This window comes from Myxine glutinosa, chromosome 14 (genome assembly GCF_964187855.1).
Source record: "Myxine glutinosa chromosome 14, kmMyxGlut1.1, whole genome shotgun sequence".
Lineage (NCBI taxonomy): Eukaryota > Metazoa > Chordata > Myxini > Myxiniformes > Myxinidae > Myxine > Myxine glutinosa.
The window spans coordinates 55,501,035-55,523,660 of record NC_136274.1 but is presented as its reverse complement, the minus strand read 5'-3'; positions in this window follow the sequence as shown (position 1 = coordinate 55,523,660).

Here is a 22,626-nt window from a genome sequence, read left to right as displayed (position 1 = left end):
GGTGGGAGGTTTCATAAATTCTTCAATACAATTATGATTTTCGATCCGTATGAAGTGTTTCCTATCCGCCCTTTCTTGCCGGCAGATTCATCTGTATTGGTTATCACGTCAGAATGGTGTTTATATGTGTTAACCTCCCGAGTGTTTGTAACATTGTATTTGGTTATACTGGTGAGATACCCGTGCTACGCACCGGTGGGAGGCCAGAAGCAAACAGGCAATGCAGATACGGCGAATGCTAAAACATGAAACCAATAAATTCCACATTCCTGTAGCACCTTCAGTCGCACATCAGACATGGACAGCAAGTTCGTGAAGGACTTCCATAAAAAACGCACCCATTCACAAACAAACGGGTACGTTCACGTATAGAAACATCGATCGTGGGTCCGTGGCGTATCTGCATATGGCGATCCACGAAGTTCACGTTTAAAATGTAGAAACCATCATGGCATGTCGTCATTCACTTGAACTCGATACAAAATCGAGTCCAATCACAAATTAATCACAAAATAAACTTTTAACAACATTGTTAATGTTTCCTTCATTGTAAAAACTACCAAGTCAACAGTTAAAAGGATTTTGAGCCGATAGGTGTTACGGCCTCGGCAAGATCGATGGAGACAGCGATCTATTAGCTTATACACCGCCCAAATAGCTATGTGGAATTCTCTCATGTAGAGATTAAACTCACGTCGTTTGAACTTTGGCCGAGGTCATTATTTACTTTTAATGATGTTTATATACGAATCAAAAAGAAGATAATTGGTTTTGGGTCGTCCTTTCTGCATATCTCGTGGGATTGTGAGTTGGAAAGACGACTGTGATGGCAGGGAGGGGGTTGCCATTCTCTCAAGCAGGGATTCAACCCATGTCCTTATAAAAGGTCTTTGTCTGAGGTCACCGAGTCCGATCGGTGCAGCCGTACAGCGATCGGTGCAGCCGTTTGTGCGGTACCTGGGAAAATAACGTTATGCTGGAGTCCAAACCTGAAAATGCTGGAGGCCAAAGCTGAAATTGGAAAAACAATATAGCCTATTTTACTCCAGGGGATTCCAGGATTACCCACCCAAAATATCGTTGCGATCGGTTCAGCCGTTTTTGCGGTACCTTCGAACGGACGGACAGACAGACGGACAGACATACGGAAGGACATTTGGTGAATTATAGTAAGATTCATAGCATAGTATAAATTTGTGATTTTGAATTATGCTCTTTGGAATGAAAATGTAGAGAGATTTAGTTTAAACAAGAATGAGGAAATGATGACAGTGTTTCCACCCGTGACATTCCTGGATTCAGCATTTGCAGTTTCGCCATTGACCACGTATAGAAACATTCAGCTGCAGTAAGAATTTTCCTCAAGTCATTCACAAACCAGCTGGCCATGCCTGAAGTTCGAATGAAAGTGGCAAAGGAATGTGGAATTTATTACCCCCGCCACCGAAGGTGGATGGAGGTCACATTTTCACCCCTGTCTGTCTGTTTGTGTCTGCCAAAACTTTATACACAGTATAAAGCAAAAAAACATTACGAGGGATTTCAGGAATGAAGTCGGAGATTGAAAGAGGTGGATTTGGGATGAATTAACGGGAGTAGAAAATCAAGGTTTTGGATGGGGGAAGAAAAGAGATGGTGGTGAACAGCTGTTTTAAATACCTGGAGGGAGGAGAGGGATTGAATAGAGTGAGGGAGTTTGTTCCAGAGGCGGGAGAAAAGAGAAATGAAAGAGTGAAGGTGAATAGAGTCTTGATTTTGGCAGTATCACCAGAAGAGGGTTGCTGACAGATCTTGTGCAACCTGTAGGGATATTTTGGAAATAGAGCACAGAAAGTGCAGGGGGAGCTAGGCCAGAGAGGAATCGGTAGAAGACAGAAAGTCCACCAACCTGCCTGTGGTGAGCGAGTGAAAGGCCGTCAGAGTTACTTTCATCGCGGGAGATTCCAATGGGTTCTGAAAACCTTGGTTTCTACAGCGTGAATCCGAGCTAGGTGTGAGGCAGGAGCACCAGCCCAGAGGGGAGAGCCGTATTTCATTGAGCTGCAGATGAAAGCTTTGTATGTGGTGAGGATCTCAGTCGTGTCAAGGAAGGACTTTGCACGACAGAGGATGCCCCGTCGGCGACTGGCTTTGAAGGTCAGTTTGGAAATTTGGTTTCCCCAGGAAAGATCATGGCAGATTGTGAGACCCAAAAGCTGAGAGTGACAGAACTTCTTTGAGAGGATTGTTGAGAAAGTAGATGGGAGGGTTTTCCAGACGGTCTTTTCGGAGAGACTCATAAGTCTAGGTGACTTCCAGCGGATTAGTGAGAGTGTGAGATTTGTCAGGATTGAAAGACATGTTCCCACTTGTTTGACCAGTTTGTGATTTCTTCCAGGTCGGCAGAGAGTGGAGTATATGGAGCGGCAGAAAGTGGAGTCATCAGCAAAGAGATAGAGAGGATTTGCCAGAGAGTCGGAGAGATCATTGATGAAGACCAAAAAAAGTACAGGGCCCAGAATACTGCCTTGGGGAACTCCAGCCTGGACAGGAAGGGGAGGTGAGAGAATACCATTGAGGGACACCAGTTGACTGCAAATGGAGAGGAGGTCCACAAGTTATGCGTGGAGGTTACCATGAATACCATAGGAGGAGAGTTTGGTGAGCAGGGCGGGGTGCCAGACCGTATCGAAGGCACGAGATATGTCAAGGGAGACAGCTCTGATTTCCTGTTTGATGTTGACGACCTCCATCCATTGTTGAGACAGCAGAAGCAGCATGATAGGAGAATTATTTAATTTTTAAGTGATTTTATATTTAATATTTTTTCATTCTTTTTTTTTTTAAACTCTTACACGAGCCTCGATTTTGTATACAAAAAAAAAAGAAAAAGGTGATTCTTCACCATTGAGAGATTGGGTGAAAAGCGATATATAACATGATTTTTATAAAATTTATGGACGAGTTATGACTAAACTTGGTGGATGAGTTGGTTGGGTGACAAGAACAAGCGGATTAGATTCTGGTTCAGGTCCGGATCCAGATCCGGCCTATCAGTGGGATACAAAATGTAAACTGTTCAGCCTGACAGAGGTTTGCTCTCTACCGAGTGCTATTCTAGTTGGTTCATGGTTTGGTATTCACCGTTTTTGCATTCTGTCTGCAATCGGGCTTTCACCCGTGTGTAGCACGGCTACCTCCCTAGTTTAACCATATTATATATATATATATATATTATATATTACACAGTGTCTTTCACGAAGAGTTGGTGAGTTATCAGCAGCACCCTGAACAAATTACAAATTCCTGCCCTGATTGACTGCAGGGTGGGCAAGGACAAACCAGCCAACAAAACCTTTGCCAAAAAACAATTAGGCAGCACCGACACTCTGTAAAGTGTGCGGGACACTGATGATGACATTGATGATGATTCTCCATAGATGGTCCACGTTCTCAATACCAGCATTTCATGCTAGAACTCACCTAGACGTATGAGTGATTGCGGTGAATTGAAATGGTGAGACCGTGCATCACGCTCCGAAGATTTATACAGAACTTGAAGGCCAGACCTCGTACACATCGACTGAAAATTGTATAAAACCCTATAGAAACACTTCTCATGCGAACCCTCGATATTCAACTCTTGAAAGACGCCGTGTTGATCTAATCGAATATTAGATGGTGCAAGTGACAGTCTTATAGAAACTTTGTCGGCACGATGTTCACCCTGGCATCACTGAGGTCCACGTTCTCGAGGAGCCACCGCAATGTCTGACCAACAGAACTGATATTTTGACCAAAAACTGTTTACTTATGAGGAGACTTGCGGTTTCCTTTGCGTGTTCTTTGTGCCTTATGTTTGCACAGACAGACTGGTGTTGTTTTCTCCTCAAGGCATCACGTCGATCTTGTTTGTCCTTTTTATTTTCGTTGTATTGTATGTATCTTGATTGTGGTAAGGATGTAATGTTTGGGAATAACAAACGTTTTGTATATCGTTATATGGGTTTGGGTTACCATGCTTGGGTTATGGTAAGGGTTTGGGCCTTGGTTCAGGTCAGGAACCCAGTGTAAGGGTTTGAGTTAGGATTAGGTTTAGGGTTTTTGAACCAAGGTCCATATCTTGAAACCATCTGATATAAAACAATGGCGCTAACTTGAGACGAGACTTGTCACCCGAATGTAACAACACAAGTACAAACCAGACTTGTACAAACCAGATTCTTACATTGTCACACGTGTTTCTTTTCTTCTTTACCACAATTTAGTCATCATGGGCTACGCACTGACATCTGCGTCATTGCCTGGAAAAATAAAGATCCTGCAAAATAATTCCTCTCAACTCATGCTTGGGATTCCCAGGGTCAGTTAGTCAGGTCAAAATACAGTTTAACCCCCAAAAAATTGCTACAAAAGGTTTCTCAACTGATTCTGGTAGGGTTTAGCGTACGTTATAACATACTAAAAGTTTACCAAAGTAGGACCCCCGGAAAAGTGTTTTTTTCAAGATGGCCTCCAAGATGGCCGCCGAAACCTCTTAATGATCATAACTATGTAACTATCAACTCAAATTTGATGATCTTGGTGTCTATCCCTAGGTTTTTGGGGGCAAGGAACACATTAAGACCATTAAAAATGAAAGTGGGCCATTATATGTAACACAAAAATCCAATATGGCGTCAATAATGGCCGCCAACACCTCCAAATGACCGCAAGTCCATAACTATTGACTCAAATTTAATGATCTTGATGTCTATCCCCAGGTTTTTGGGGGCAAGGAACACATTAAGACAACTTTGGATATTACTGAGCTGTTGAATCATTATGAAATTGAACTCATGACCTTCAGCTGTCACCTAATGCACAAACACCTTTGTCCATAGAATAAGTTTCAAAGCGTTCAGTTTTGAGTGTCATCCTCCTCCTCAGTATCGACCTCTTGAGTGTTGTTTGGATTGTCACAGTTTTCAGTTTGGCAAGGGCCACATGCAGCAGTGCAGCGGAGTCCATAGCGTCTGCAGCTGCATCGAGAGGATTTGCATCCCCCCAAACAGTTGCAATGGATAATTTTCAAGAGTTCGTCAGGCGCAGCATTGTTTTGGGTCATAATTGGAATTAACTGATCATTTTCCTGTTTCCATCCCCATTCAGTTGGGTTCATTTCATTTGCCATCCCCATCCATACCATAATTTGAAAGTACACACGTTGGCTATGGAATATTGTTGCAGGTGATGTTGGGGGGAGCCGTTCAGAAGTGACAAATGCTTGAGCAGTTGCCACTTTTTTGGTGAAAATGATATGGCGCAGTGATGATAGCGTATCATTAGACTTGCCACCAAAGAGATCAACCATCAGGTCTTTGCCAAGATCTGATATGTCCTCTTGAGATTTGTTTTGAAGGATGAATGCACTAGCACAGGACTTCATGACAGGATCAGATTTCACTAATTTCCGGAAGGCTGACTTTTTTCCGATGCCGAAAATCCTTGAAGTAGAATCACATCCTGAGTAGGCATGTACAAAGAGCAACTCATTGCACACATCGTCTCCTAAAGTTTCTTTCAACAGGTTAATGTTATACACTCTGTGTTCTTTTGACTGCTTGTTTGCATCAGAACGGAAGTAGATGATCTCATTGTCTGTTCTGGAGTAATGAAGGAGCAAGATCAGCAAATCTGTATCCTCACCGACCAACGTTGTGGTGCAATGACGGGATCGTTCAACAGTTGCCTTAACGATATCAACGTCTGCATCCCCTGGTGACTGAATGACATGGCATCCCCTTTTAGTTAGTGCTGTGCTGATGAGAGCAATCATGTCTGCCTTGTTTTTGTCACGAGACAAAAAATCGTCCTTTTTGCCTGCAAACTCTGTTTCTGCAGTGAAACTAACAATAGGGTGCAGGTTTTTTCCTCGTCTCTGATGTGTGTTGTCTTTTATGGAGGGACCTTCACCATAGCCATCGAACACCACTGTCGCTTGTCCGTAATGTCTCACAATGAAGTCTGCATAAGACTCAGCTATTGCATTATATGAGTCGCCTTTGTTCCACGGTAAACGATGGAGCAAAGAGCCACCATCAAGCACGTAACAATCTGTTTTGGGAATAGAGTTCATCACAGCCTCACTTGATAAGTCCGCAGCATGGTCTCGAATTGCCTGAGCAAGCTGAGGTTTGTCTGCTTTTCGAAGAATGTTCCTGGTCTCAAAGAGGGCTGGAGGGTAGGGGCTTAGTTCATACGTCAAAACCTCTTCAAGGGAAAGATCTCCTGACCTTGACACCAGAAGGAAACGCTGGAACAGAAGGGCAGGATCAATGGTACGATCAGGAGCAATCTTCACAGCAGAGATATTCCCAAGGGTTTTGGCTCTGTCTTTCCACTTGAATTTGTAAGTAAATGCCGACTTTCCGATTATATCTTCAATGATCTTGTTTCCAACCGATTCAAAGTCATGTACATTCACATCTGGCCCAGCCACTATCCCGTTGACAATGTTTCTCAGAGTAGGATCAGATGTGAAGGGTGAGCAGGCTGCAAGCTTTATCCGAATTTTCTCGAGATCAGATGCATCTCTTTTGATGCGCGCCTCAGTTGAGTCTTTGTGTTGCGGACTTGTAGTATAGGTTAGGTTTGTGAAATCCTGCATCGCAATGTTGTACTCGGATGTTACAGGTGCAGATAAGGTCCAAAGGTTTCGCATGTCCTCGGTCATCCCACTGCCGCGAGTTAGACCACCAGTGCTCTTCAGAGACCTCATCAACGTTTGTTCGATGACAAGATCACTACTATGACAGCTCGTGGGCAATGACAGCTCGTGGGCGAACTGCCTGAATTATGGCATGACCAACTGCCGCAACCTTGCGTCTTGTGTCTTTCCCAACGAACAATGTTTCCAGTGCTGTCCGCAGACTAGTCGGAATGAACGATAGGGTTGAATCAAGTTTTAAATCATCACTACTTGGATACTGATTCGTCACGGTAGAAACCTGAGATTTTATATCACTTCTGATTAACCTAGCAGCAGTTTCAATAATAGCGCGTTTTTGGGACTCTTCATCGCCTTCCTGACACGTTTGCTTGTAGTATGATCTCAGAATCTGCGACGTTTGTTCTCTCATCGTAACAATATCGTCCACGCCTTCTCTTTCACCAAAAAAAATTGAGTCCTTAAAGCGTTCTTGAAGACGCTTTTTCAAACTGTAATTGTCATACGGTTCCGAATCAGGATTACAAAGATACCCTTTCATTATGAGGCTCAAATATGTAACAGTTAGTTGTTCCTCACTGTTCAGTTCTAGGTAAGCACACATTTTCTGAAATGCTTCATACTTATCTTCATCTTTAGGACGACCACACTTTCTGCGCTTGGCTTCGGGGGCTTTCTGGAACTCTAAAGGCACAGACTTGAAGGACCGGAAATTTCCACTACACGAATGATGATAAAGTCCGTCTGCTGCATGTAAATCTCGTAAATAGTATTCAATCCGACCCTTTACAGTATGTCCCCAATCATCTGAACGGGATTCACAGACCTCCACAATTGTCTCCACAAATTTGTCAGTCCGTACCCAGCTAAAGTGTCCCTTGTCCAAATCAATTGTACATCCACAGAATACGCAATCCTTTTCACTGTCAAAACCCCCACTTGATTGTCTTGTGGTTCTCTTTGGTGGCACAGAACCACTACTTTTCTTTGCAACATGGCTTTTAATGTTTTTATCATTTATGTACTGTTGACGACAGCTTTTATGCACTTTAGTACTGGCTTCAACTACAAGATCGTCCTTCCGCTTTACACTGGCTTCATTTATTCCCTTCGCCCCCTTCCACTGAATTGCAACCCAGTTATCACTGGAATCCTCGATCTCCTCCTTGCAGATTGGACAAAAAGCTTGACTGGCTGTGCTTGCACTCATTGTTGAATCATGTCTGAAAAAGAGAAAGATGAGAATTAGTTATTCAGTTAGATCCAATTCGACACATTCTTCAGGTCAATATATGGAAAATGCCCCCTCAACCTGTTAGATAATGGCCCACTTTCATTTTTAATGGTCTTAATGTGTTCCTTGCCCCCAAAAACCTAGGGATAGACACCAAGATCATCAAATTTGAGTTGATAGTTACATAGTTATGATCATTAAGAGGTTTCGGCGGCCATCTTGGAGGCCATCTTGAAAAAAACACTTTTCCGGGGGTCCTCCTTTGGTAAACTTTTAGTATGTTATAAAGTACACTAAACCCTACCAGAATCAGTTGAGAAACCTTTTGTAGCAATTTTTTGGGGGTTGAGGGGGTATTTTCCATATATCGACCTTACTAGTTACTGTAAAAAAAAAAAACATATTTTAGCTCATCGCTCCAACTGAGGTTGTTCCATGGACTAAAAGACAGGTTGATGCACTGTCCGTTTTCAAATTTTTCATAACCTCAAGTCTTAATATGATTATATACATATATATATATATGTATATATATATATATATATATGTATATAGCATGTATATATGCTATATATATATGCTAATATATATATATATGTATATAATCATATTAAGACTTGAGGTTATGAAAAATTAAAGTGAGATTTGAGTGAGTGATAAAGGAGTGAGATTAAAACATCTAGAAAAAATTTGGTCAAAATTTGGAGCGGCCGAAATTTGTTTTGTTTTATAAAACCCGAATTTTGAAATCGCGCCATGGCTGGTCAAGGCGATCGAATGCCGGTGGGTGAGCTAGAAGAGGGGTTAGGAGTAACCCAGGATCAAATGGAGGGGAGCAATGAGGAGGCGGTTGAGGGGGTATCAGGCGCACATAATGGCGCCCTCGCGCACGAGGTTACGGGCGCGCAAAATGGCGCCTCGCACATGGCCACGACGCCCGCGACCGTAGCAGCTCCGCTGGTGGATTCGAACCTTTTTTTCCTGCAAATGAGGGCCCTTATGGGACAAATGGGAGACCAAATTGGAGGTTTGAAAAACAGTATAGAGGCTCAGAGTGAGCGATTGGAGGGCCAAATGGGGGTAATGAGGGCTGATGGTGAGCGATTGGGTGAGCGATTGGAGGGCCAAATGGGGGTAATGAGGGACGAAGCGAGGGGGTACCGGTGAGGGATTAGACAAGAAATTTGAGGGGTTAGACAATGGGATAAAAGAGGTGAAAAATGGGTTAATGGGGTTAGAAAATAGGATGGAAGGCAAATTGCGGGAGATAGGGGAGCAATCCGCCCGAGAAATTAAACAAATGGGAGAGCAGATAGAGGAGGTAAAAATCGGGGTAGAAACCAAACTGGATGCTCAGAGGGATGAATTGGGACAGATGAGGGCGGCATCTACAAAAGAGAGGGAGGAGATGAAAGAGGAGATACGACGAGGTATGGGTGAGGAGGTTTCGGGGCTACGCGAGGAGGTAAAGCGAGGTGAGAAGCGTATGGAGAAAGAAGTGAGGAATAATACGGCTAGGTTACAGGGGGGCATAGAGGATCTGACGAAGGGAGTGGAACAGCTGACGGAGGGACAAAAAGAACTAGTGGAGCAGGTTCAAAAGAACACTGCGGTACTAGGAGGGTTAAAGGCGACACAAAAAGAAATTAAAAACGAATTAATAGCGACGCAGAGGCAATGTCAGATGGTACGTGAGGAACTGACAATGAGGGTGGACGAGGTGACAGAGATAATGGAGACGAAGGACCGAGAGGTGAGGATGCACATAGAGACGGTCACGGTAGCCTTAGAGGACGAACTTGAGGAGACGCACCGAGAAATAAAAGAGGTTAAACAAAAATTAGAGGAAGTGGAAGAAGAGGTGAGTGAAATTAAGAAGAGACGGACAGAAACTAAGAGAGAAATCCAGGAGGAGGTAATGGAATTGGTGCAAGGTCGGTGCTCAACTCATGATGTGATGCTCACTAACCAAATAAAAAGTTTGCAGGTGGCAAAGGAGGTGCGACGACGAGGTACGGAGGTGAGTGGCAATGTATATGATGTGAGGAAAGCTTCAGTCGGCTTGGGGATTGGTTTGGATCCGGGTGTTCGTGAAAGTCCGTTGGTGAAGTGTGCGACAGGTCTGGTGTGCGAAAAAAGAGGTGTGCGAGAATGTCCGACCATGGGGTGTGTGAGGAAAAAGTGCACGCCAAGGAGTGAGTGTGCCGTCAAGAGTGAGTTGGTCGAAGCGCGTGTGCGAGGGGGTACATGGAAGCGCGGTGTGGTGAGTGTTACGGAGGAAGTAACGAGAGAGTGTACACCTGTGGTGAGTGTTACAGAGGATGTAACGAGAAAGTGTACGCCTGTGGTGAGTGTTACAGAGGATGTAATGGGAGAGTGTGCGCAAGAGTGTGCGCGAGAAAGGTGTGTAACGGACGGGTGCATGAGGAAAGAGTGTGCTGTCGAGAGTAAGGGTGAGTGCGCGACCGAGAGTGGAGGTGAGAGTAGTGAGAGTGGCACGGAGCGTGAGTTGGTTGTGACAGGTGAGCGAGGATGTACACCTGGAATGGAAGGATGCACACCTGGAATGGTAGAGCGTGTGTGGGAATGCACACTTGAGTTGGTCGTGAGGCACGTGGTTGGGTGTGCTAATGAGAGCACACCTGTGGTTGTCACAGAGGAGGTGACCGAGGAGGGGGCGTGAAGAGGTGTGTTGGTGAGGTGTGCGAGCGACGAATGTGTGCCAAGGTGTTCCGTGGTCAGGTGTGTGACCAAGTCGGTGAGCGGAATGAGTGTACCGAGGTGTGTAAGAAGAGGTACGACGAGGAGCATGGAAACGGCTGCATGTATGAGCAAGAAAGGGGTAGCGTATGCATGTAAGCGTGCAGGTGAAGCATCGACGGTAACCGGGTTAGAGGTTAGAACGACTTATAGCTGTGGAGAGTGTTATAGAGAGTGTACACCTGTGGTGAGTGTTACAGAGGATGTAACGAGAAAGTGTACGCCTGTGGTGAGTGTTACAGAGGATGTAATGGGAGAGTGTGCGCAAGAGTGTGCACGAGAAAGGTGTGTAACGGACGGGTGCATGAGGAAAGAGTGTGCTGTCGAGAGTAAGGGTGAGTGCGCGACCGAGAGTGGAGGGGAGAGTAGTGAGAGTGGCACGGAGCGTGAGTTGGTTGTGACAGGTGAGCGAGGATGTACACCTGGAATGGAAGGATGCACACCTGGAATGGTAGAGCGTGTGTGGGAATGCACACTTGAGTTGGTCGTGAGGCACGTGGTTGGGTGTGCGAATGAGAGCACACCTGTGGTTGTCACAGACCGAGGTGTGCCAAGGTGTCACAGGTGTGCGAGCGACGAATGTGTGCCAAGGTGTTCCGTGGTCAGGTGTGTGACCAAGTCGGTGAGCGGAATGAGTGTACCGAGGTGTGTAAGAAGAGGTACGACGAGGAGCATGGAAACGGCTGCATGTATGAGCAAGAAAGGGGTAGCGTATGCATGTAAGCGTGCAGGTGAAGCATCGACGGTAACCGGGTTAGAGGTTAGAACGACTTATAGCTGTGGAGAGACTTATAGAGAGTGTACACCTGTGGTGAGTGTTACAGAGGATGTAACGAGAAAGTGTACGCCTGTGGTGAGTGTTACAGAGGATGTAATGGGAGAGTGTGCGCAAGAGTGTGCGCGAGAAAGGTGTGTAACGGACGGGTGCATGAGGAAAGAGTGTGCTGTCGAGAGTAAGGGTGAGTGCGCGACCGAGAGTGGAGGTGAGAGTAGTGAGAGTGGCACGGAGCGTGAGTTGGTTGTGACAGGTGAGCGAGGATGTACACCTGGAATGGAAGGATGCACACCTGGAATGGTAGAGCGTGTGTGGGAATGCACACTTGAGTTGGTCGTGAGGCACGTGGTTGGGTGTGCGAATGAGAGCACACCTGTGGTTGTCACAGAGGAGGTGACCGAGGAGGGGGCGCGGAGATTGGCAAATTGATAGTGAGAGACCCCCGATGTGGTGGGATGGCAAATCCACCATCCCTCACAGACGTGGGGCAAAGGAGCTATAGTTTATGGGGTGTATGGCAGTGAAAACTAGCCCGGGTGGGTTAGGTTATATTGGCAGTTCTGTCACTCACGCTTTTGGGTCTCACTATCTGCCATGATCTTTCTTGGGAAAACCACATTTCCAAGCTGGCCTCCAAAGCCAGTCGCCGACTGGGCATCCTCCGTCGTGCGAAGTCCTTCCTCGGCACACCTGAGCTCCTCACCACATACAAGGCTTTCATCCGCAGCTCAATGGAATACTGTTCTCCCCTATGGGCTGGTGCTCCTGCCTCACACCTGGCTCGGCTTCACGCTGTTGAATCCAAAGCTTTCAAAATCATTGGAATCTCCCGCGATGAAGCTATCTCTGAGGGCCTTTCACTCACTCACCGCAGGCAGGTAGGTGGTCTTTCTGTCTTCTACCGACTCCTCTCCGGCCTTGCTCCCCCAGCTCTCTCCGTGCTCTGTCCCCCAAATATTCCTACAGGTCGCACAAGATCTGCCAGCAACCCTCTGATGGTTAAACTGCCGAAATCTCGGCTCTCTGCTCACCTTCACTCTTTCATTCCTCTTTTCTCCCGCCTGTGGAACAAACTCCCACACTCCCTTCAATCCCTCTCCTCCCTCCAGGTCTTTAAAACAGCTGTTCACCACCATCTCTTATCTTCCCCCATCCATAACCTTGATCTTTTCTACCCCCACTAATTCACCCCAGATCCACCTTGTTTGAAATTCCAACTTATTTCCTGGAAATCCTGGCAGTGTCCATATGTTTATACCTCTCCCACCCCCCCCCCCCCCTTCACATGCCTCCCCCCCTTCACATGCCTCCCCCCTTCACATGCCTCCCCCCCAAAGCCCTCTCCCTCCCACAGATCTCTCGATGTCTCCATGTCTCTCGGTCCCTGCTCTCAAATGTTGTGTTTGTGTCCTTCCCCCTCTCTCCCCGTCTTGTCTGCCGCTCCCGATGTTATTTGTTTTATGTGTCTGTTTGTCTTTCTGTGTGATTAATTTTCGCTCTTTCACGAGCCTCGATCTTGTATACAAAAAAAAAAAAAATAAATAAAAAAAAAATAGCCGAATCTGGCCCTCGGTGCGTGCCGGGCTTCGCGTGCCGCGAGAACCAGCGGGGATCCGAGCCACGGCGGGTTCGAAAGGACCGCCGTGCGCGATCCACGCTGGGCCTCGCGTGGAACGACCGCGTCCGGGCTCCACTAGGCGGGGCGGGCAGCCCGATAGGAAGGGTCGTCATGGCGACCACTTTCTATTGAGACGTGCCGGCAGGTCGAGATCGGGACATTGGATGGCTCCACGCCGAGGTGGTGCATGGGATCTCGGCCCGGGTAAGCCCCCGTCCCTGCCCCGAATGCGGGACGTATCCAGCCGCTGGCACAAAACGACCCGCGTTCATTGCTTGGCTGTACGAAGCCGGGCTGGAGACGTGAATTGGCGCACCGAGAGGATGTAATAAGTAGACGGGTGATGAGGATAGTGTTTTGGACTCAAAATTAGAAAAAGGCGAAATTTGATGATTGGTACGGTGATTGGCAGATGATTGGCAGAATTTTTGATTGGTTGGATTTAGGTGTGCGAAATTGATAGTGAGAGACCCCCGATGTGGTGGGATGGCAAATCCACCATCCCTCACAGACGTGGGGCAAAGGAGCTATAGTTTATGGGGTGTATGGCAGTGAAAACTAGCCCGGGTGGGTTAGGTTATATTGATAGGGATCTAGCGAAGATGACATTAGGTAACGTTAAGATTAGTTAGTGACTGATACCTGTAGTGGGGACGCAGGTAGATTAGTATGGATGATAATGACGTGGGAGCGCAATAGTTTAAAGGGACGACTGGGAAGCGCAAGTTTCAGAGGGGAGTAGTTAGCTGAGATGATGCAGTGTGTGTGAGGATTGAACAGGTGTGATTGCACAGGTGTGCAACTGAACAGGTGTATGGAGCAGTGTATGAGGGAGTAGTGGTGATTGCGTGTTGTGTTGACCAAATGGTCCAGGAAGAGGAAGAGGGTGCAGGTGGCACCAGGTAGGATTGCACAGGTGTGCAACGACAGGTGAATGAAGGACAGGTGTATGGAATAAATGGTATGGAGTATAGGAATGGATGGTCGTGGAGTGAGTATGGTGGAAATTGTGGAGTGGAGTGGATGGTGCGAAGGTGTGAATGGGGGAAGAGTGGACCCCCATCACGGATACCCGGGGCGGGTAGAGTAAGTGTTAGGTAGAGGGTACAGGTAAATTGTGGTTGGATATTGGCATCTGTGGTGCGGGTGAAAGAATGGTCTTTGGATGGGTGCATTAGTGTTGTGGAAATGGCTGGGCGTGTAGCCTGTTAGTGTGTGTAGTTGGTTTGGGCACTCCACCACTGTGAGGATGTCGGCCAGGTGAGGCCGCAGGTGGGCTCTGGGAGCCGGTAGTTGTGGATGGGGCCCGAGGATCCGGAGGACGGACCCGGGTAGCCCAGTGCCAGAGGGCACCAAGGAGTGACAGAGCCAGGAGAGGGCCTTCCCCAGTTAGATAGGTTAGGGTGAGGAGCAGGTAAGCTCGGGTGGCAACTACAGTGGTGGAGGTGTGCAGGTGGGTAGACCTGCTGGGAGAGCTACACGTCGCAGCCCAGAAATTGTGCGAGGGCACCGGGAGATGAATCGGGGGAGTGAGACCCCAAATTGAGAAGCACCACAGTTTGGGCAATGGGAATTGGTTTTTAGAACCCATAGTGTAAGTTGGCCAATGGATTGGCAGGGAGAGACCCCGGGTAGTGTAAAGTGTGTTAAAGTCATTTAGAGGATAGTTAGGATTGGAGTCTCCTCGCACCATCTGCATCCACTCACCTGAGGTGACAGGTACTCCACACCATGCCATGTTTTGATTATTTTTTACTGTGCAAATGTTTGGATTGTGAGACGCATAATGACGTGGGTGTGACATTGTGCTTTGATGTTCCATCTCTGCCTCCTTATGAGGATTGATGATGAATTTGGTGATGGCAAATTTTGAAGTAGAGGGATTGTGGAGACGAATTTGGTATAGGGGAAATATGGGGAAGACGTGACAGTAGTGACGAATTTGTAAATGTGTAGATTTTTGTACATATGGGGTAAGGGCAAGGGTAGGGTAGGTGACAGGGGGGTGACGTACGGTAGGGACGAGCTTTCTCACTTCGCCCTCCGTACGCATTTCGCCTTGCATTGCCTTATTGATGTGTACCCTTGTGACCTTACCCCTCGCTCAATTGTCTTTCCCCTTTTGTCTCCCACATGACCTGTGCGCCACTGGGTGCCGAGGGGAGCGTGCGTGGGTCGGCCATTGTGCACCCGAAATTCCCAGAACCAGCTGTCTGCATCGATGCACCACATTATGGACCACATGTCTGTGGCCGAGCACCACTTATGGACCCCATGGGTTGGGGCATGGCCCCTCTGCTGGAGCCGGCCATGAGGGCCCGAAATCTTGCTGGCGGACCTTGGCCACAGGGCACCGATGCCCCACAGGTGAACCACACGTAGTCGGCCCTGTGGGCCATAAATAAAGAAAATAAAAAGGACACATTGGGCACACTTTATTGCAAATAGGCCGCCAGTAAGAAAATGAAAATGACAACATCTGGAAGAACAAATAATGATAACCAGCAGAGTGAGCCAAAGAGCAAGAGATCACCTGCAGGGTTAGGGGTTGTTGAATTTATTTTATTGTTGAACATTGATGAACAATGGTGACTGCACCGATTGGTGCTTGGGTGTGTATTGGTGCGGTTAAGGGTGCTTTCATGGTGCATTGATGCAGAGCAGACTGTCTCCCCCCCAGAAAGAACAATCACAGGGCCTGGGTTAGTCTTGTAAATAAAAGTAGCGTCAAGTGTAAATAATGCTCCCCACCGTCAGTGTGTAGTTTGAAGACCATTCCGCAATTCGGTTAACTGTGGGCGTAAGTCTGTTAGGCAGGGTGCAATGGAGCAGCGGGACACATTTATTTATGTTTTAAAAACTGTCGCACTCAGGGTCAGGTTAAAATGTAGAGGGAACTACACCTACGTGTCACACTAAAAATAAAAGTTGTAGGCCCGGGACGTGCCTAAGAGGAGGAGGGTGCAGTGTTGCGGAGATGAGGACTGTATATTTTTTGATTGTGTGCTGTACTATTATTATTATTGTTTATTCTGCGCCCCTACCTCCGGAGCTGTGTAAAGGTGAAAGGGCATCCCATAATTAGTCCACAAGCATACACGTCAGCCAAATAATAGAATACCTCTGTTTGATAGTTATCTCTTATTATGTGTTTTTAGAGTAAGGCTGTGTCTCCCATTAATTGAAATACTCCATTGCACCAGTGAAAGAGATAGATTCCCTTCATTCCCACTCCCAACACTTCCATTCCCCCCTTTCCGTCAATTGCAATTCGCATTGCCAACTGCATGTTGGGCGGTTTTCCCTTCATCCACCATTGACCACGAGGCAGGGTTGGGGAAGAAAGGCGGGTCCCCACCTCGTCAGAGAGGGGAGGAGTGATCCAGCCCCACTCGACCAACCATGAACAAGGGGTTTGGCTTGAGAGGGCGGGGAGAGAACGTTTGGGGGAGGTTCGCAAAGGTTGAGGGGCGGGGCCTATATAACCCACGGCGGGGGTGTTCCCACAAGAGATGCACTTTGAGCTGAAACAAGGAGGGACGAAAAAGAGCTGGGTCATCAGAGCAAGAGCGCGTGAGGAGGAGAGAACCCGTCACGCCAGACCCCCCCACCAGCGCATCGGCTCCACCAAGCCGCTCCGACCCGTGATCCCGCGCACACGACAGGCCCGGTGGCATCAGCGGCCGTCGAGGTCCAGCCCGACGTCCCGTGCGGGATCAAGCTCCAGCCAGCTCCGTGCCGTCCCCCCCCCCCCCCCCCCCTCCAGCCACACCTCCTTCCAGCAATCCACTCTGCAATTCCCCGCGTGAGTCAGTGTCTTTGTTTGTTCTGTCCTGGGAATAAGTTAAGTCTGTATAACTATAAGCTAGTATTTGCACTGTGTCACCTGCGTCTTATGTGTTGTAAATAAACCTTGATTGCTCCGTTTTGCTTGTGTAAATAAATCCCATTACTCGTCTGTACGTCTTCTCGTTTTATTCCTTTTCCTCTTTGCATTGCGTCGTTTTCGTATTTTTCCTCATTGAGCAGCTGCGGTGCGATCCGGCCAACGTTTGGGTGGAATCGGGTGAGTCGGGGATCCTGTTAGGTCGCGGTAATACACCACCGCTCGGTCAATATAACATCTGTCCGCGATCTGTAACAATATATATATATATATATATATAGATATATATATAGATATATATATATATATATATATATATATATATATATATATTATATATATATATTGTTGTGGATATGAGGATTGTGTTTTTTTTTATTGTGTTTTTTATGGTTGTAAAAATACCACCCTCCGTCCTCCAGTTGTGTATAAAGGTCAAAGTGCGTCCCGTAGTTAGGTCATATACAATCACGTTTAGCCAATCATAGATTCCCTGCTTGTTGGTAGTTATTTCCTTATTCTGTCTATTAGGCTAAGGCTTTGTCTTCCATTAATTGACACTCCATTGCACCGAATTCAAATAGATAGATCCCCTTCTATTCCCAAAGCCCCATTCCCAAAGCCTCGATTGCCAACTGCATCCGCCGCAGCTGCTGGGCGGTTTTCACCGCGACTCCATTAGCCACGAGGTGGGCTCGGAGAAGAAGGGGGAGGAGCCGCCGAATCCAGGGCGTGGCCCGCCCATCGTCATCAAAAGGGTGGAGTCAGTGAGCCCTGACCAGCCAACCAGGGCTGGGGAAGTACCATCACGGGCGTGGCGCGGGTTGATCTAAAAGCGCGTTATATAAGCGCGCGCGGAAGCCTTTGAGATGAGTTATGAGTTCTGTGTTCTGAGTACTAAGAGGTTCCAAGAAAGAGTTGTGCCAGAGACGGAGAGAGAGGAAGGGATCCCCACAAAGAGTTGCGCCAGTTAAGCAGAAGGGTCCACCAGAGTCAAAGGTGGTTGCGTCAAAGTTCTGAGTTCTAAGGAGCAGCTTTGGAGAGCGCACGGTGCACCGCTGGAGCTTCGCCGCGCAGTTTGGAACCGCGGCGGTTTGACGATCGCAGCTCGAATATTGACGGCGGCTGTCCGCTTCCAGCCCGACCGATCCCCGCTGAACCTTCCTCTCCCGCCAAGCCATTCCTCCTTCCAATCGTTCCTGCCTCCATTTCCCCATTCGTGTGAGTCTGCCTTTTGTTTGTTCTGTCCTGGGTATTAATTAAGACTGTAATAGGTAAGCTAGAATTTTCACTGTGTCCTTCTGGTCCGTCCCTCTTTCTGTCTTTATTTTATTATCCTTCCTTCTTCCTTGGTTTCTTTTGGTCCTGTAAATAGTAATAAATCATATTCGTATTTCAAAGCTTTTTGCCTTCGTCTTCCTCTTCTTCACATCCGTGTCGTCTTTGTCTTTTCCAAATTGAACATCTGTGGCACGATTTGGCCAACGTTCAGAATCGGGTCTAGTCATTGTTAACGGTTTGGGCCGCGGCTGCCATCCGCTCGGCAATCCAGTAACATCTTATCCGCGGTCGCGAACGAAGCTGCTCACCGGTCTTTTCGGAGGCCGCGGTGCAGCTTCAGGGACCACGTCGGTCAGTGACAAGCGAGGGGACTAATCCCTCCTCAAAGGGGAACCATAGGCCGACGTTGGGTTCCGTAACAATTGGTGCCAGGAGTGGGATACGGACCTGAAGCGCTTAGTGCGCTCAAATTACGAGTGGGCCGAAATTGTGTTATATAAAATCTTAAGTTTGAAAAGCGTGCCATGGATGGTCAAGGTGATCGGATGCCGGTGGGGGAAATAGAAGAGGGGTTAGGGGTAACCCAGGACAAGAGGGAAGAAATGGAGGAGAGAAATGATGATGTGGTTGAGGGAGTTTCAGGCGCGCAAAATGGCGCCCTCGCGCACGTGGTTGTAGCGGCACCAAATTTAGCCGCGCCCGTGGTTGCAGAGGCACAAAATAGCGGAGCTGCGGCAGCCGAGTCCGCGGCACTGGGGAAATTGGACCTCTTTATGGCGCAAATCAGGGCATGCTTCGTGGTGCAAAGTAAGGAAATAGATGAAAAGATGGATAAATCAAGGGCGGAAAGCAGAGAAATGGGACAAATGATGGAAAGGAATAGTGAGAAATTACGAGACGGGTTAAGTAATATGGGAAACCAGATACAAAAATGTGGGGAGAGCATACGGAAATGTGGGGGGACCATGGATCGCATGGTGAGCGAGAGGGTCCCGAGGGTGCACGACAAGGTAAAGCGGGTCGAGGAGCACTGGTTGAGTGAGGCGGAGGAAAGCACAGGTAACTGGACCGGGGTAGACATCGCGACCCGGGGTATGGGGCAGCCGGCGACCGCTGAGGTAGAAGAGGGAATTTTATTAAAGCCAGCGGTCGTCGTGGTGAATAAAGAAAAAGCAGTAATGGGTATAGTTAAAATTGAAGAGACGACGGAGGTAGCCCAGGAATCGGAGGAAGGAATGGAAACTGTACAAAGTCCGTGCTCACATCACGATGCTGTGCTTAAAAATCCTTATAAAGATTTGCAGGTGTTGGTGCAGGGAGGAAGAAGAACCCCGAAGGTGAGATGGGCTGCATGTGGTGCCGGGAGATCTTGTAAGAGGGGGTTTGGCGCGAAGAGAATTGTCGCGCGATTGGGGTCAATATGGCACCCGGGCGTTGGTGAAGGGTCCCATGTGAGTGGAAATGGCGCGCGTGTGAGGAAAAAGTGTGCGTCGGCGAGTGGGTGTGTTATAAAGTGTGGGAGTGAAACCGAGTGCGAGCGAGAATGCACGTCGGGGTGTACGGAGTGTGACACGGAGAATGAGTTGGTGGTGGCGCGAGTGTGGGAGAGCCCATCGGAGTGCGTGAGTGGGTGGATGCAAGAGTGCACGCCCATGGTGAGTGGTATGGAGTACGTACCGAGTGAGGAGAGTGCGCAAGAAGGTGCGCGGGAGGTGTGGTGTGTAACAGGGAGTGTGTTGGTGGAATGGACGGAGTGTGTGGAATGTACGGACGGCGTTGGAACGCCGGGCTTTGTGAGTGTGAAACGGGTCGCGTGTGCAAGTGAAGCATCGACATTGACCGGGTTAGCAGCTAGGGTGACGGATAGCCGACGCGGGCGCTCGGTGTGCGGCGCCCTTTGTTGGATGCTAGGCCCCGCACGGTCGAGTCCGGGCCTTGTCGGGCTAGGCGACCGGTCCGGTTCAGGGGCGAGTAGGAGGAAGCGGAACGGTGCCCCCTGGCGGCGGGGATGGGGTTCCGACCGGGCGAGCCTCGGTCGTCGGGCCGGAGACCGCAAGGTTCCGAGCCGCGATGATGCGTGGAACCTCGGCCCGAGCATGCCTCCTCCCCAGAATCGTGAATGCCGGACGGATCCAACTGCAGGCGACCAAACAACCCGCGTTCATTGCTCGGCTTTACGAAGCCGAGTTTAATGATGTCATGACGCACCGAGGCTAGGATATAGCGGACTGTGATGATGGTGATAGTGTTTTTGGATTTGAAATTTTGGGATAGAAAATTTTTGATTGGTTGGAATTTGGAGAGCAAAATTGATAGTGGAAGATACCCGATGTGATGGGATGGCAACAGTGCCATCCCTCACAGCGGGGGCAAAGGAGCACTAGTTATGGGGTTTGGCAGTGAAAACTAGCCCGGGAGGGTTAGGATATAGTGTGTAGGGACCTAGAGATTGACAATAGGTAACGTTAAGGTTAGGTAGTGACAATGATACCTGTAGTGGGGACGCAGGTAGATTAGTTTGGATGATAATGACGAGGGAGCGCCATAGTTTAAAGGGGCGACTGGGAAGCGCAAGTTCCAGAGGGGAGTAGTTAGATGAGATGATGCCGTGTGTGTGAGGATCGAAAGTGTATTGAGCAGGGTATGAGTAAATGATTGTGATTGTGAGTTGTATTGAGATTGCACAGGTGTGCAACTGAACAAGTGGATGGAGCAGTGTATGAGTGAGAGTGATAGTGATGTGAGTTGTGCTGACCAAATGGTCCAGGGAGGAAGGAGGGTGCAGGTGGCACCAGGTAAGATTGCACAGGTGTGCAACTGCAGGTGAATGGAGAATGGTTGTGTGGGATATATGGAGTATGGAATGGATGGTCGTGGAGGGAGTATGGTGGAAACTGTGGAGTGGAGTGGATGGTGCGAAGGTGTGGATGGGGGGAAGGAGGATGGACCCCATCACGAATACCCGGGGAGGGTAGTTTAAGAGTTAGGTAGAGGGTGTAGGTAAATTGTGGTTGGATATTGGCATCTGTGGTGCGTGTGGAAGAATGGAGTTTGGATGGGTGCATTAGTGTTGTGGAAATGGCTGGGCGTGTAGCCTGTTAGTATGTGTAGTTGATTGGGCACTCCACCACTGTGAGGATGTCGGCCAGGTGAGGCCGCAGGTGGGCTCTGAGAGCCGGTAGAGTTGTTGTGGATTGGACCCGAGGATCCGGAGGACGGACCCGGGTAGCCCAGTGCCAGAGGGCACCGAGGGGTGACAGAGCCAGGAGGGGCCTTCCCCAGTAGATAGGTTAGGGTAAGGAGCAGGTAAGCTCGGAGGCAACTGCAGTGGTGGAGGTGTGCAGGTGGGTAGACCTGCTGGGAGAGCTACACGACTCAGCCCGGAAATTGTGCAAGGACACCGGGAGATGAATCGGGGGAGTGAGACCCCAAATTGAGGAAGCACCACAGTTTGGTCAATGGGAATTTGGTTCTTAAAACCGCATAGAATGTAAGATGGCCAATGGTTTGGCAGGGAAAGACCCCGGGTAGTGTAAAGTGTGTTAAAGTAATTTAGGAAGTAGTTAGGATTAAGAATCTCCTCGTACCATCTACATCCACTCACCTGGGATGACGTACCTCCACACCATGCCAGGTTGTTTTATTATTTTTGGTGCAAATGTTTTGGATTGTGAGACGCATCATGGCGTGGGTGTGACATTGTGCTTTGTTGTTCCATCTCTCCCTCCTTATGAGGATTGATGATGAATTGGTGATGGCAAATTTTGAAGTAGAGGGAGTGAAGATGAATTTGGTGTAGGGGAACCTACGTGCCACACTAAAAGTAAAGGTAATAGGCCCGGGACGTGCCTAAGAGGAGGAGGGTGCAGTGTTGTGGATATGAGGATTGTGTTTTTTTTTATTGTGTTTTTTATGGTTGTAAAAATATCACCCTCCGTCCTCCAGTTGTGTATAAAGGTCAAAGTGCGTCCCGTAGTTAGGTCATATACAATCACGTTTAGCCAATCATAGATTCCCTGCTTGTTGGTAGTTATTTCCTTATTCTGTCTATTAGGCTAAGGCTTTGTCTTCCATTAATTGACACTCCATTGCACCGAATTCAAATAGATAGACCCCCTTCTATTCCCAAAGCCCCATTCCCAAAGCCTCGATTGCCAACTGCATCCGCCGCAGCTGCTGGGCGGTTTTCACCGCGACTCCATTAGCCACGAGGTGGGCTCGGAGAAGAAGGGGGAGGAGCCGCCGAATCCAGGGCGTGGCCCACCCATCGTCATCAAAAGGGTGGAGTCAGCGAGCCCTGACCAGCCAACCAGGGCTGGGGAAGTACCATCACGGGCGTGGCGCGGGTTGATCTAAAAGCGCGTTATATAAGCGCGCGCGGAAG